Below are 14770 nucleotides of genomic sequence, written 5' to 3'. Positions count from 1 at the left end.
TAGGCTAGGGCCGGCTCTGGCCATTGGCAAGTGTGTATGCACTTGAAAATACTGGCTCCTCGGCTGGGTTGACACCTTGCATAGTGCGTACCCAGGGGCATAGAAAGGGTGGCTCCAGTGGAGTGCATGCTTCAGGCGCCAGCTCATGTGATGCTTTCCAAAGGTAAGTATGTAACAGTTCAGGTGAGTATATTATTCTTTATCCAACTGGTATACAGTATGATGCAGATATCCACAGTTTCAATAAAAAATGAACAATTTATTTTAAGAACAATAGATATTATCATGATTCACACAACAGGCAATACAGTATATGCATAAAAATAGATCAACAGTTACAATCCATGTTTTATTATACTGGAACTGAAGTCGGTTGTTCGTCTTCCTGCACTTTGTTCCCAATAGATCCTTAAAGATAACAGATAAAACAACCCTACCTTTTCCTTCTAAAACCAATAAATAAGTTATTAATTTTCACCAAACAATTGCATACAAGAAAACAACAGATGACCTTTGAAATAACTGTTATATTATTATTATTGCGCAAAAATTCCACTGGCTCTCAAGAGCTGAGAATTCCACACTAAGCAGTCCAATGTAAGTCTTATTCCTTTGAAGTAGTAATTAGAAACAATATATTTGTAATCCACAAAGGAAACTCTGAAGTCATAAGGCCACTTCTGTAGGTAATAATTATTGCATCCACTCAATTGACATTTTCTGTGTTAAATCTGTCACTAAGGGCGGGATGTTCTAACATCCGAAGCCCTGTATCACTGGGCTTCGCATTCTTAATGACTGCATATTCTCTAACATATGCTGTCATTAACGCAAGGGACAGCTCTTGCGATAAGAGCTGTCCCTGCGATGTGGCGCCGGATTTCCGGGTCTATGACCCGGGAGTCCATCTGCGCATCTGAGGTAACCGCAGTCTCTGTGGGGCAGATTTATTAAGCTTGGAGAAGAGATAAACTGGAGATAAGGCACAAGGAGATAAAGTGCCAGCCAATGAACTGTTTGAAAATGACAGTTGGGAGTTGATTGGCTGGTGCTTTTTCTCCTTTTACCTTATCTTCAGTTTATCTCTACTTCAGGCTTAATAAATCTGCCCCTGTGTTACCCCTGCATTAGGGTGTTAGCGTGTTTTAACCTTCCTGGGATAGTACATCTTTCAATATATACATTTGGGTGAGAGAAGAGCGTATTACTGCCTTAAATGTCTCTAAATGTCTCTTTTCTATCTGCAGCTGTATATAACCATAGCTTACTGCAGCCTTTCTGAGGTAAATGTCTCTTTTCTGTCTGCGGCTGGGCATAATTATAGCTGACTTTAGTTCTATGAGGTAAAATGTCATTTTTCTGAGGTAAAATGTCTTTAAAATGTATACAGCTGTGTAGGTAATTATAAGAACACCTTTTTTCCTGGGCTGGTACAGGCATGTGTGTATTTTTGGGCTGGACTCACCACATCTCTCCTTTATTCATTTACAGTCCAACAGGTGACAGCAATAACTTGAGAGGGAATCCCAGCAACTGATGAGCCATCTCCGCATACTCCCAGTAAGTATATAGGTGCTCATACACTAGTAAGATTTATCTTCAGATCTTTCTGGTTGGAACAAAAACATGGTTATGGATGAGTGACAGTTTGTCAGTTTTCCAGCATTTTCAAGCAAATGGTCAACTGTCATTTGTTCTCATCCATAACCATGTTTTTGTTCCAACCAGACAGATCTGAAGATAAATCTGCATGTGTATGGCCACCTTAAGCGTCCTCCATGCTCCCTCTGTCTGCTACACTCATTCTACCTGGACCTCTCCACACCAACTGCCCTGTCCAACTGCTCACCCTCCTTCTGACACTGGTCATGTGACATGCCACAGACTTTCTGTGCAGCTGCCGAGGCTGATGGGAATTATTCACCACTGTAAACAAATTCACCCTAACTTTATATACAGATATCTGATATTTTTATAACAATGCAATCAATATACAGCAATATATACAACTCAGATACAAGAAGGTCATGCTATACATTTTAATTATATATACATACCATATACATATTCACCACATAAAGGTCAGAGGATGTCACACTCACTCTACACCACTGTGGCTGCACATGTTGAACAGACTCCTATCTGAAGAGCGTAGGCGAATCTAGAAATATGCTAATGGCTGGTCCCAGAATATATACAATGGATTTGCCGAGCGCGAAGAAGGGGGGGGGGGGGGGGGGGGAGTTGTGTGGCCTCATTTCAGGGGTGTGGCTTAACAGGGGCAAGTCACACCCCCATTTTTTCACTGCTGTGAGGGCATGCCTGTTGAGGTCCTGTAAATTCACCCTGCACTTATGTGTACATTAGCACAACGCATGCATAAGGCATTTCATTGGCATAAAGAAAACATGAGTTAAAAAAGGACACCCTTTGGAGTCCCCAGTGTTATTGGCTCAGAGTGTTGTTTTTAAATTGGAGAGAAATTCAAGTTTAAAACTAACTGGATCCAGCTATTGATGTCAGAACTGATGTTTTACCTCTTATTTACTGTAAATAGACAACCGTTCCCCGGCCTATACTTCACAACACTTTTTAAAAAAAGACAACACAATTTATAAAAGTAAATATTCCCACTTTAAAAAAATCGCAATTCCCACAGACAGCTTTGCTGGTAATTGGATAGCCTTGTGTTTATGAGATTATGCCTGACAGGGCAGGGCAGGTAGACTCACAGGTAATCCAGGCAGCATAAGCTAGCAGGCTGTAGAAAGCATAATAACTGAATAATACCTTCACCGCTACGCACCACCAATTGACACCACTTCAGAAGGAGGCCTCCTCGGTCGGAGCAGGAGACGGGAACCCACCCACCCCCGCCGTGTGTTCCGGCCCCTGCTGGCTGGCTGCTGCACTGTCCCGTGCGCTATCCGCAGCACATGCAGGAGGGCGTGCTGCTGCTGTGGTGGAGGACACGTGAGCAGTGCACCACCCAGGGTGCACTGCTCATGCTCCGCAAAGGAGCATTGGAGGAGCAGCGTGCGATCGGGCATGCGTGCATGTCCTCTCCAGTGTGTTTGGGTGTGTATTTGTGTCATTTTAACATATATTTGATTGGATGGGAACTTGGTATATATTGTAGCTAGTCTGGAAAATTTATCTTTATTACTTGTTTCTTTTTCAAGTGTATCCTTATAATTACACAGGGTATATTGGCTCAATTCCCAGTTCTTGCTGTATTATTTGTTGTACGATCCAGTTCTCCTTCCACTGGAGTATCCGTGCATTAGACAAGTAGTGATTTATTGTAGGTAGCAGGAAAAACTTTTCATATAAATCTCTTAGTGCTGATGGGTTGTATGTGGGGAAGCTTTTTGGTGTACTGGCACTTGTGTTTTTCCGCAGTGTATTTTGCATTCAAGCTCTACTGCTGGATCTCAGTCACTTTATTTCTGGGTTATCCCAGTTATCTCTACAGTTGATTTAGCTGTTCTTATATTTATGGCATTCATTTGCTACTGTAATTCCCGCAGTGCACCTGGACCGGTGCTGACTGCTTTGTCAGCTATTATTTTAACTGTATGCTCCTTGATTGGAGTTAATTGCTGGGATATGTACGGAGACACATGTACAACAGTGCAATATTAGGTAAGTTGCACTGCACGTTTGTCTGCTTCTGCACACACACTAACAGATTATTGTTTTCTTTTTTATTTCATATTGCTTTGGTATTAATCCTGTGTTTTAATGTGTAGGACAGCTAAGCTCTTCTCAGACTGCTGTTTTTTGGCTTGAAGCTGTTGATTTTTATAAATTCCTTTATCTAAAACGCCACTTCAATGATCCAGTACATAGATTTTTCCCCACAGGTTTAGGCTGTCGCCTTTCAATATATTTATAGGCGCATACACATACCTCCCAACTTTTGAAGTTGGGAGGTCGGGAAGTGGCCTCAAGAAAAGGGGGCGTGGCTTCACGGGGTGACGCGAACTCCGGCCACGCCCCCGTTTTCGCCGCTCGTCGGCGCTGAATAGACGCTGTTCGCATGCGCACAGCGTCTATTCTCGGCAAGCTGGGGGGCTCCCAACTGTCCCCCCCACCACGGGACAATGGCGGCCCCGGGCGGGACGCGGGAACGTCCCCGAATATCGGGACGTTCCCGCGGAAAGCGGGACAGTTGGGAGGTATGCATACACATGGGGTAGGGTTACTAGGTAGGGTCCCATTTGCCAGTATCAGACATTAATTAGTTATCTTGCTCCCAAACATATATTTGGACTGCTCTCCTGATACTGGGTATCTGTTATTGCAATATCGGCAGATACATTTCTCTTTATTGTGGTAGTAAGCAGAATTTACTTCTGCGGGGTCAGGTAGTAGTTCTCTGTCTATCTGGAATATGGTGTGTCAGTGCCTCTGGGCATTTAATAGTTAGCTTTAAGCCTGCGTACACAAAATTTCTTCGGAATACTAGTGACATAAATCACTTTGCAGGGACAGGCCGATAGTTCTCAGTCTGCCCCGCTATCTATTCCCGTATAAACCTGCTATGCTGCTTGTCTAAAATTCTATTTTGTGCGTGTAATTGTGCTACTGTTCCTAATTTCACACAATTCAAATATCACATTCCCATTGTATTATCACATTTAGGATAAAAAAACACACATTTAGTTCTAGCTGACTGGCACACAGTGTAAGCTGGTGCTTTAATAGGCTAAAATATTTTTAGATGCATCATGATGTGGACTGTAAAGGAAGCAAAGTTTCACCAGGGTCAGAGCCACAGACCTTTTGGGGGTGAGTACTTCTTTATCCACTTGTTGCAGTGTCCTCACTACCTAGCACTGCAGTGCTCACACTGCTGTATTCCATGATTATTATGGACAGCCAGCACTGAACAGTGCTGGACAGTGCCTGGCCCCTCACCTGGGATAATTTGGTGCAGGTTATTTATTTATTTCCAGTTTCTTATATAGCGCAGCAGATTCCGTTGCGCTTTACAATAGTAGACAGTGATAAAACAAACTGGGTAACAACAGACAGACTTGGAGGTAGGAGGGCCCTGCTGCAAGCTTACAATCTATAGGCCATAAAAGGGGGTAGGGTAAGGCTGCAGGGGTGAGAGGTTAAGGTTATGCTGTGATTAGGGGGTTAGGCAGGACCGCTGACAGTGCCGCTGGGCCCTGGTAAAAAGGGGATGTGGCCAGACCCCTGTAAAAACCTTAGCAGAGGGGGACACCCATTGAAGGAGATAGAGAATAGGCTGCCGATGCAGCTGCCTCTCTCCCCCACTCAGCACATGGCACTGTGCTGGACTGGGAAGAGAGCAGCCATTCCTCTCTACTCCCACTGCCCAGCTCCCTGCAGGGCGGGGGGGGGGACTTGGGCCCATCCATCAGACCCAGGACCTGGTAAAAAGTAGCCGCCCTCCCATTTCAGCGGCACTAGGGTTAGGATTAGGCAATAAAGCCACAGATGACCACAGAATTGAGCATACACACTGAACAATGCAGTGGTGTTGCAGCACAGTGGGGGTGGGTGGGGAAGTGGCACAGTCAGGGATGATGAAAGAAGTCTGATTCCTGCAAAATCCCTGGTGGTGCAGGGGGCTGTCCTCTCGCCACCCCCCCCCCCCCCCCCCCCCCCCCCCCCACACACACACACACACAGTGCACCTCTAACCTGTGGAAAGTGGTGTGTCCTTTGACTTCCTTCGTTTCCACATTGTAATTGTCTGCCCCACAGCGACTGCACAACCTGCCGGGCTCCACAGAGCTAACAGTGGATTAGACTTCCGGGTGGAGGTACTGCGAGATCCCCGTCACCAGAATCTCAGTCTCTGCAAGCTCCATGCGCTCGACTCCCGGCTGGGAGGAGACTTTGGTGGTGTTAAAATGATGTGGTGTGGTGTATTCTCCAACGCGTTGCGACCCTATTTGGGTCTTCTTATTAGGGATGGGTAATCATATGATGTTTCATCGGTAACATCGGATTTATGGTTCCAATGTTCGATGTTTAACCCTGCGATGTTGAGGATCCAATGTTTCATCAACATCGCTAGATTTCTCCCCCGATGTTTTTCTCAAGCTTCCAATGTTTTTTCTTTTGTGTGTCAATGTGTGCTGCTTTCAATGCTTTGCAGCCAGCTCACTCTCTCCTTGCTTTATATTCATTAAAATTCATTATAAGAGACTGATAAAAAAAAATCCATTAACAAACATTACAGTATCACTGCTGGCTGGGCTTTCATATGTGTGTGTGGCTGTGTACTGCTGCTGTGGGTGGTAGCTGACAGTGAAAGACAGTCTGGCCAGCCATTCAGCAGCAGCACACAGGACAGCCCCACCCCTGCCTCACTGTAACTGGTGCTGTTAGTGAGTCGCTGTCTGCTGTGGTGTTTCTAGCACAGGTCTGGTTTGCATATCAGTGCTGATATACAGACCACACTGTGCTAGAAGCACTACAGCAGACAGCGACACTCCAGGCAGGGAAGAGGAACAGCATGGGTTTTCAAAGATAGTGGCATATATTCAATGCCGTGGGCGAGCGGTGACTGCGAGCAGGACTTTTTGCTTGCAGTCACCGCTCACCCTTTGAGCGGGGGGGAATTTGCAAATGTGCCTCCAAAAGCTGCGAGAGCCGAGGCTAATTACAGCGAGTTTGCTGCACTAGCCGCGGCTCTCGCAGTTTAGGGGAATCCTCGCCGTTCTGTGACTGCGAGGATTCCCCTGGAACGTTGCATAGTGCGAGCGGCCGGTGCGGGGGTTAAACTGTGAGGATCACTGGTTTTCTGTGATCCTCGCAGTTTAACCCCCTTGCCGGCCGCTCGCACCGGCATTGAATACTGCACACTGGGTGCTAGAGTGAACAGTATAATATGATAGTCACTAGTATTGACATTGTGGTGAACTCCCTTCATATTTATTTATTTATTAATAGTTTCTTATATAGCGCAGCATGTTCACTTGCGCTTTACAATAGGAGACAGTGATACAACAAACTGGGTATTTACAGTCAGTCAAAGGTATGAGGGCCCTGCTCGCAAGCTTACAATCTATCAATTGATTTATTATTATGCAGCAAGCATATCACAGCACCTTACAAAGGGCCTGATTCAGTTGTGGATGCAGACATTTGCACAGTTTATTTATTTGAAATGCAATGTCAGTCACACTGCACATGTGCAGTGATTTATTAGTAACAGCGGATGCAGATACTGAATGACAGGTACAGTAGTTTCTATTTGAGGGAGGGGATGGGGGCTGGTTTGTCAAATGCAGACGTGTTTCAAACATTAATTTGCAGTTGCACTGGCTCCAGCGTCTTTGTTCTGATGGTTATTCTAAGCAACAATGTAATATGTTCTATGTTGCACTGTGTTTACAGTTTTTTTGCTATTTTCTATGATCAACATACAGTAAGTTATTAGCCTGTTGCTACAGTTAAAAATCTAGGTAAAAATAGCAGATTGTGAGTTGTTGCAATAAAGTTTTGATTGTTAATGCTTCATGTTTTTTTTCCTTCCGTAACAAATTTGATTTACCACAAAACATGAATCATATATCCATTGTATGTGTATAAACTGTAAGCATCCAACAAGATAAACTTAATAGAGGGATTATTTATTATTTCAGAAGCTTATTAGTGTATTATATGCTTTGGTAACCAGTTTATTTTTAAAAATATCGAAACATCGGTTAACATCGGGTTCACAGTACCAATGTTTAGTTCTAAATGAAGTTTTGCAACCAATGTTGAAAAACATCATTTGACCGATGTTTTCTTTCGATGTCCCATCCCTACTTCTTATGGGAGTTTCTCAGAGTCTGTCATTACAGGGTTTATATCCCTGTGTGGGTGGGACTATCTGTGTCTCTGGTGGCCATTTTGTTTAAGGGCAAATCTCCCTTCATAAGTTATATTGCTGAGGACACCGATCTAAAGTATAAGTTGTAGGAGTTCATGTCACTCAGGTTCTGATAGTATATGAGTCAAATGATAAGGGTTGATGTTAGAAGGTTTGAATAAGATGAATAGGGGAATTAAGGCAGATCTAATAATGATAATAACAAAAATGCGTACAATACACCAAACATAAAATAAAATAAATGGAAATATTTATTATGGGAAGAAATGTATAAATGTAGGAATAAAAATAGGGTACTTGTGTATTTTCACGGTGCCCGATATATCGAATGCGATATCGGCCGATATATCGGATGCGATATCAGTCGATATATCGATGCGATCCGAACCGATTTTTGACCTTTTCATAACCCCACTATCCACTACGCATGGAGTGTATAGTGTGGCGAGCGCAGCGAGCCACCGAGCCGAAAGCGTGGCGAGCGGACACGGATTACTGTGCTCGCCACACTATTTTATCAAATCATTATGAACAGGTCAAAAATTGGTTTGGATCACATCGATATTTCGGGCACCGTGATAATACACAAGTACCAGAAATAGAAATAAAAATAGAGTACTGTATAAATAAGCACCGAATGACCAGTATTTTCTAAATGTCTTTATTTTTTTAGGAGTGATTTTATTGCTTGTCGAAAAACTGTTAAGTCTCAAAATGTTTAATCACTGCTAAGGCCAATTACTTGCGAGAAGTGAAATGATTTAGCATTATGCATACAGTATTTTTTTTTTCAGTGATAACACAATTTGGTTTTATTTAATGTTGTGGCATTACACGGTCACTGTTAAAATTTTAAAGTCATTTCCAGAGAAACTTTGCAACTGAACTCATCAGGTAAAACTCAGAACAGTGTAGGAGGCCATTGGAGCACCATACTCATCTTTTTTCTTTTTGTAAGATATTTTTATAAAATTTTTCAAATAAAGAGATTGAACATATAACATGAGTGACATTGTTTCACAAAGGTTATCAGAAACATTGATGTTTATCCACGCCGAGAATAGTACCTTGAGTTATAATACCTAGCAGAACTGTTACTCTTATCACATCAAGTCTGGTTCTGGTAAACTAAAGCATTCACAAACAAAGGAGTAGATGAATGAAAGAGTGTAGACGGTATGTCTTGCTCAAGAACATAGGAAGAATTGTCTAGGAGAGGAAGAAAAAAGAAAATGAGTGACAGTTCAGGACGGGATAACCATGCAATGTTGGAGAACTCGTGAAGTGAGGGTACACCACTAGCATAGGAAAGAATAGAATAGATATGTGGAAGAGGTAGAGTGAAAAAGTATGAGTCAACAATATGAAGGGAGAAAAGGGGTGGTTAGGGAGGGGTGGGGGGGGGGGGGAGAGGAAGAAGGAGAATGAGTTAGTGTAAGGAGTAAACCTTGGATGAGGTGGGGAAAAGAAGACAGCAATTGTAGTATACAGTAAAATTACAATAAAATGACATGTTACTATTCAGTGCTTCAATAGGTAATATATGGGTGCGTTGTCTCAACAAACCATGCTTTTATAATCTGTTAGGAAATATTAGAGGAGACCTGGATGAAAGTCCATATAGACATATTTATTTATAAGATGATGCTTGGTAGATACTGATATTACTTAATGATTGAGGAGAACCAAGATAAGTTGGAAAATGGTTTCAAGATGTCGTTTCCTGTAGCAAGCGGGGGAGAGATGAGATGAAAAGTTCCCATATGGAGGAAGGGGAGTAAAGTAGGAAGCACACAGTCACAGCCATCTGTCACACTCTCTCCCCATCTGTTGCTGACACTCTCCCTTGCTCCCCTTTATCTCTCTTGATCCCCCTCTTCTTTCTCTCTTTCCCTCTTTTTCCCTGAAGCCCCCTCCCCTTTTCTCTCTCCTCTCCCCTTTGTCTATTACCCTCTCACTCTTTTTTCTGCCGCCCCCCCCCCCCCCATGGGCATTGTAGTGGCAATGGGGGGGGGGGGGGAGCTGACAAGATTTTGCTATTGGTCCCGCATCATTCTAGTTACACCTCTGCCATTCAATATGGGTAGCAGCAAATGATTGTGCGCCTGCCTCTGCTGAAGGACTGTGGGATGGGACCCAGTGCTGAATGCTGATTCTGCATGCTGCAGTTGGCTGAATCTTATGATTCTGATCCTAACCAATTAGGTGCTGTCACAAAGTATAGCTTTTGCCCTGCCAATTCACCTCAGGCTGTGCTCCTGTAGACCGACTGCAAATAAATTTGTGGTCACACACAAACCATATTTCTTTACCAAATTCCGGGCGACTGGGATGAACTTACGCCTCTGGATCTTTAAAAAAATAATAACACCTTCTATGGTGACATAGCAGATAGAACACTGTCAAAGAGCTTTACAGCTACTGTATGGGTGTGTGTAAAATATAAGTAACAATACCTGTTCACCTCCCACTTTCTAAATTTAGATACAGTAGAATCAGCTTTGGAGAGACAGTTACATACACCTGTCTCCGTGAGTAGGACCACATTACAGCCCTATGTTCTGACAATAAGAGACTTGTTCTTTGTAGGAGAACAAAAGGAAAATAATGGGCAAACAAATCAATAGGTTCTTGATCTGCTGCATCATAGCTGTATGTGGTAAGGAAACTTAGTTTTTCTTTTTGTAATCTCTTTTTACTAAGAAGTGAAATATTTGTAGGTAAACATAGTATACAGTGCTATTTAGTTTTTATTATCAGTTTTGATGTATTATATTCATTGATGCACTTACCTCAAAAATTAGCCTTTGAACTCTAACTAAATATTTCTTCTAACTATGTGATGCTTAATATGGTGGTAATTGTGTGAATAATGACATTGATTTTAGATTTCAGGGTTACTTTATTAAAATATGTTAAAGTCTATTATCATTTCTTGAGTTGCTGAGATTTATTACGTTTTCTGGAATTGTCAAACGATTTACAATTTAGGAATTTGCAATATACTGAGATTGCCTTTCTCTCTGAGCTATGCAGGATGCGGCGTGCTGAATCTTATGACAAAGGCGATTGCTGGAGAGGTGAATCGGGTAATCGCACCTCTGTCTTGCGTATAGCACCTCAGCTTAGTGCTGATGCAATGCGAAATGGGTTCATTATTAGCATGGTGGTTGAGATCTCAATCGTTAACCTGGCTGAATCAGCGATACAAAATAAAACGCATTGTATGGCATCCCAATCTTGCACAAAACTGTTTGCTGCCCAATAGGATAGTGAGCACTTTTGTGCAAATCTGGCACTTGCTGAAGGCTGCGAGATGGGATGCCGTCGCTGGAATTTAAATGCAATGGCACCAGCAATTCACACCCTTCGCTGGCAATTGAATTCACCCAATAAAGTAATCCTCAGCTTCTCCCTGCTTATCAGGCTATAGTGGTGTTACTAACAGAAGCCGAAGACACCCTTGGACAAATCTGATTTCTCTAAGTTCTGCCTTTTAATACAATTGGAGTAGCGGTAAGAACCCTTTTATTTTTTTTTTGGGGGGGGGTTAAAATTCCAGAAAAAGGTGTTTACTACTTCATACATTTACGCCCTTGTTCCACAGTTCCCCACTGAATATAGTATTATTTTAAACTGAAAGGTTCCAACTGTGCTGTTGGCAAGACACATACTGAACTGTAGCTTCCCATTTGATGTACCACCAGTCGCGCATTATGCAGTAGGTGGATGTATTTTTTTTTTACTGTATATTTAAAATAATTCTGTACAGGATGAACACAATCAATTAAGGTGCCCATACACGGTGCGTTTGCACCGCGCAATGCAAAGCGCGCTCCAGTGGGCATCACATTGCAGAGTACAAAAAGTATGTGCTGCACATACTTTTTGTACTGCCTTCTGATAGCATTACATTGCATGCAAATCGCATGAAAAACGAATGCATTGCGATGCGATCCAGCCCATGACGGATGCGATCATCGCACCGTGTATGGGCACCTTTAGTTATCCCAATAATCGTGATCTAATTTAATTGGCAGCACGGATGGTGTAATGGTTAGCATTACTGCCTCACAGCACTGAGGTCATGGGTTCGATTCCCACCATGGCTCTAACTGTCCTGAGTTTGTATATTCTCCCCGTACTTGCGTGGGTTTACTCCGGGGTACTCCGGTTTCCTCCCACAATCCAAAAATATACTGGTAGGTCAATTTGCTCCCAACAAATTAACCCTAGAATGAATGTGTGTGCATGTACATGTGGTAGGGGAATATAGATTGTAAGCTCCACTGGGGCAGGGACTGATGTGAATGTTCAAATCTACTCTGTAAAGTTCTGCGTAATCTGTGTGCGCTATATAAGAAACTGTGGTACTTATGAGTTATCTGGGCGCCCGATTTTTTGATTGTATGCCTTAAGTTAAGGCATACAATCAGATGCGATGCGATATCGCATCGCATCGCATCGCATGCGACCATCGGATGCGATGACCCGATTTTTCCATAGGAATCAATGTTAAAATGGACTGAGTCCATTTTAACATGGAATTCAATGGGAAAAAGGGGTCCTTTTCATACCCCTACTATCCAAGTGGGCATAGAGTTGGATATAAACCTGTGGCGAGCGTAGCGAGCCACCGAGCCCGAAGCGTGGCGAGCGTAGCGAGCCCCGCGAGGGGACACAGAATACCGTTCGCTCGCCACGCTTCGGGCTCGGTGGCTCGCTACGCTCGCCACAGGTTTATATCCAACTCCATGCCCACTTGGATAGTAGGGGTATGAAAAGGACCCCTTTTTCCCATTGAATTCCATGTTAAAATGGACTCAGTCCATTTTAACATTGATTCCTATGGAAAAATCGGGTCATCGCATCGCATCGCATCCGATGGTCGCATGCGATGCGATGCGATGTGCCCGATCCGACCCGATTTAGAAATCGGGCGCCCAGATAACTCACAAGTACCGAAACTGTTAATAAATAATAAGTAAATTACATTTAGAATAGAGTTTAGCTTTAGCAAATGATGTGGATGTCAGTTCTGGAAACTAATTCACTCTCCTAAAATAATCCCTTTTTGAAATCTCTTAAAGTATCTGTACTGGAAATTCAGCATGATCATTGATCTCTTTACTGATAGTACATTGATCATAATTGATATTAATGTGTTGTGCATTATATTGTGATTTCCTCTGAATGGACATAAAAAACATGAAAAACATGTGGTACATTGCGCATAAGCTACAGATAATTATAACAGTACTGTAGTATAACGTTTTGTTGCATAGTTTATTTACTTTTCACAAAAAGGTCAAATTTTTGTCAGTTTATTTATTTTTAAGAGGTATTTTTCCATATGTGGTGATTTTTCAGTCTGAAAAGACTGAAAAATCTCTTTTACAATTTACTACTTATAATTGTGCATGGTTGAGCATTCTTTTTTAGCAGGTGTTTACAATAGTGTATAATCACATTAAAAGACCAATTTTACCTTCTTTAGTATGCTCAATATTGTTAATGCTTGCACACGCTCATCCTTAATGTCCCCCTCCACACACACACACACACACGTTGGTACATCATCATCTAGATTCTAGTGCAAGCCTGGCCAAGCTATAGCTCTCCAGCTGTTGTGAAACTACACATACCTGCATGCATTGCCACAGTTTCAGCATTCTCTAATAGCAAAACTGTGGCAAGGCATCCTGGGACTTGTAGTTTCACAGCTGGAAAGCCACAGGTTGGCCAGCAATGGGTTAGTGTGTACCAAGCATTACTTCTCTTGCCAAACTTTAAAGCAAATGTTGATAAAACATATGAAAACATTTTTATACTTTCTAGAATTTAATTTGAAGTATTTACTAATAATAAATATATCAATAAATAATTCCTTTTCATTTTATCTGTGATTTAAAGTATTTTAACACCTAATTTCCTACTTTAGTTTTAAATCTTACCATTAATAATGTTCTACATATGTATCAAGCTTTGATTTTGGAACATGTAGATCTCTTATTGAAAATGTTTGAGTTAGGTGTAAAACACATTTTAAAAAATATGTTACTGTCTATACTCATCTTTGGAAATATCTAGGTACTGTATAAAGCAGTGGTTCCCAAACTGTGTGCCATCGCACCCTGGGGTGCATTGGGACCCTTGCAGCGGTTGGTGGTCCAGGACCGATTAAAATTTATTATGGTCAATGTAATTAGCAAAACCAGTGCTTGCGGCTGACAATTATAAAATATTTAGATAATCAAAAGCAAATTGTGTCCCTCACTATATAATTAAACCTAAAGATGAAGAGAAGTATTAGAACATGAGGACATGCACTGAAACTGGAGAGAGGTAGGTTCAGGGGAAATTGGAGGAAAAAATTACTTCACAGAAAGGGTCGTAGACAAGTGGAATAGCTTCAATCAGAAGTGGTAGAGGCTAAGACAGTAGCACAATTTAAACATGAATGAGATAGATAGGCATAAGGATATCCTTACAAAGAATTAAAGATCAAATAGGGTTTAAGGGTAACAATATGGTTAAATAAGGGGCATAATCGCCACAACACGGCGCTTGTCACCGGCACAGCGGGGTCAACCAGATCTCAGAAGCATGCAGGGTTCATCCACCCACCACAGTCAGAACAGAGCCGGATACATTTTCACAGGACCAGAGGACGTCAGCCTCGGATAGTAGCCACGCCCAACGCGTTTCAAGAGAGGTCTTCGTCACCCCCTGACGAAGACCTCTGTCGAAACGCGTTGGGCGTGGCTACTATGCGATGCTGATGGCTGACGTCCTCTGGTCCTGTGAAAACGTATCCAGCTCTGTCCTGACTGCGGCGGGTGGATGAACCCTGCGTGCTTCTGAGATCTGGTTGACCCCGCTGTGCCGGTGACAAGCGCCGTGTTG

Source organism: Crinia signifera, chromosome 3 (assembly GCF_055691185.1).
Source record: "Crinia signifera chromosome 3, ASM5569118v1, whole genome shotgun sequence".
Classification (NCBI taxonomy): domain Eukaryota; kingdom Metazoa; phylum Chordata; class Amphibia; order Anura; family Myobatrachidae; genus Crinia; species Crinia signifera.
Note: the sequence above shows the minus strand (reverse complement) of the source record.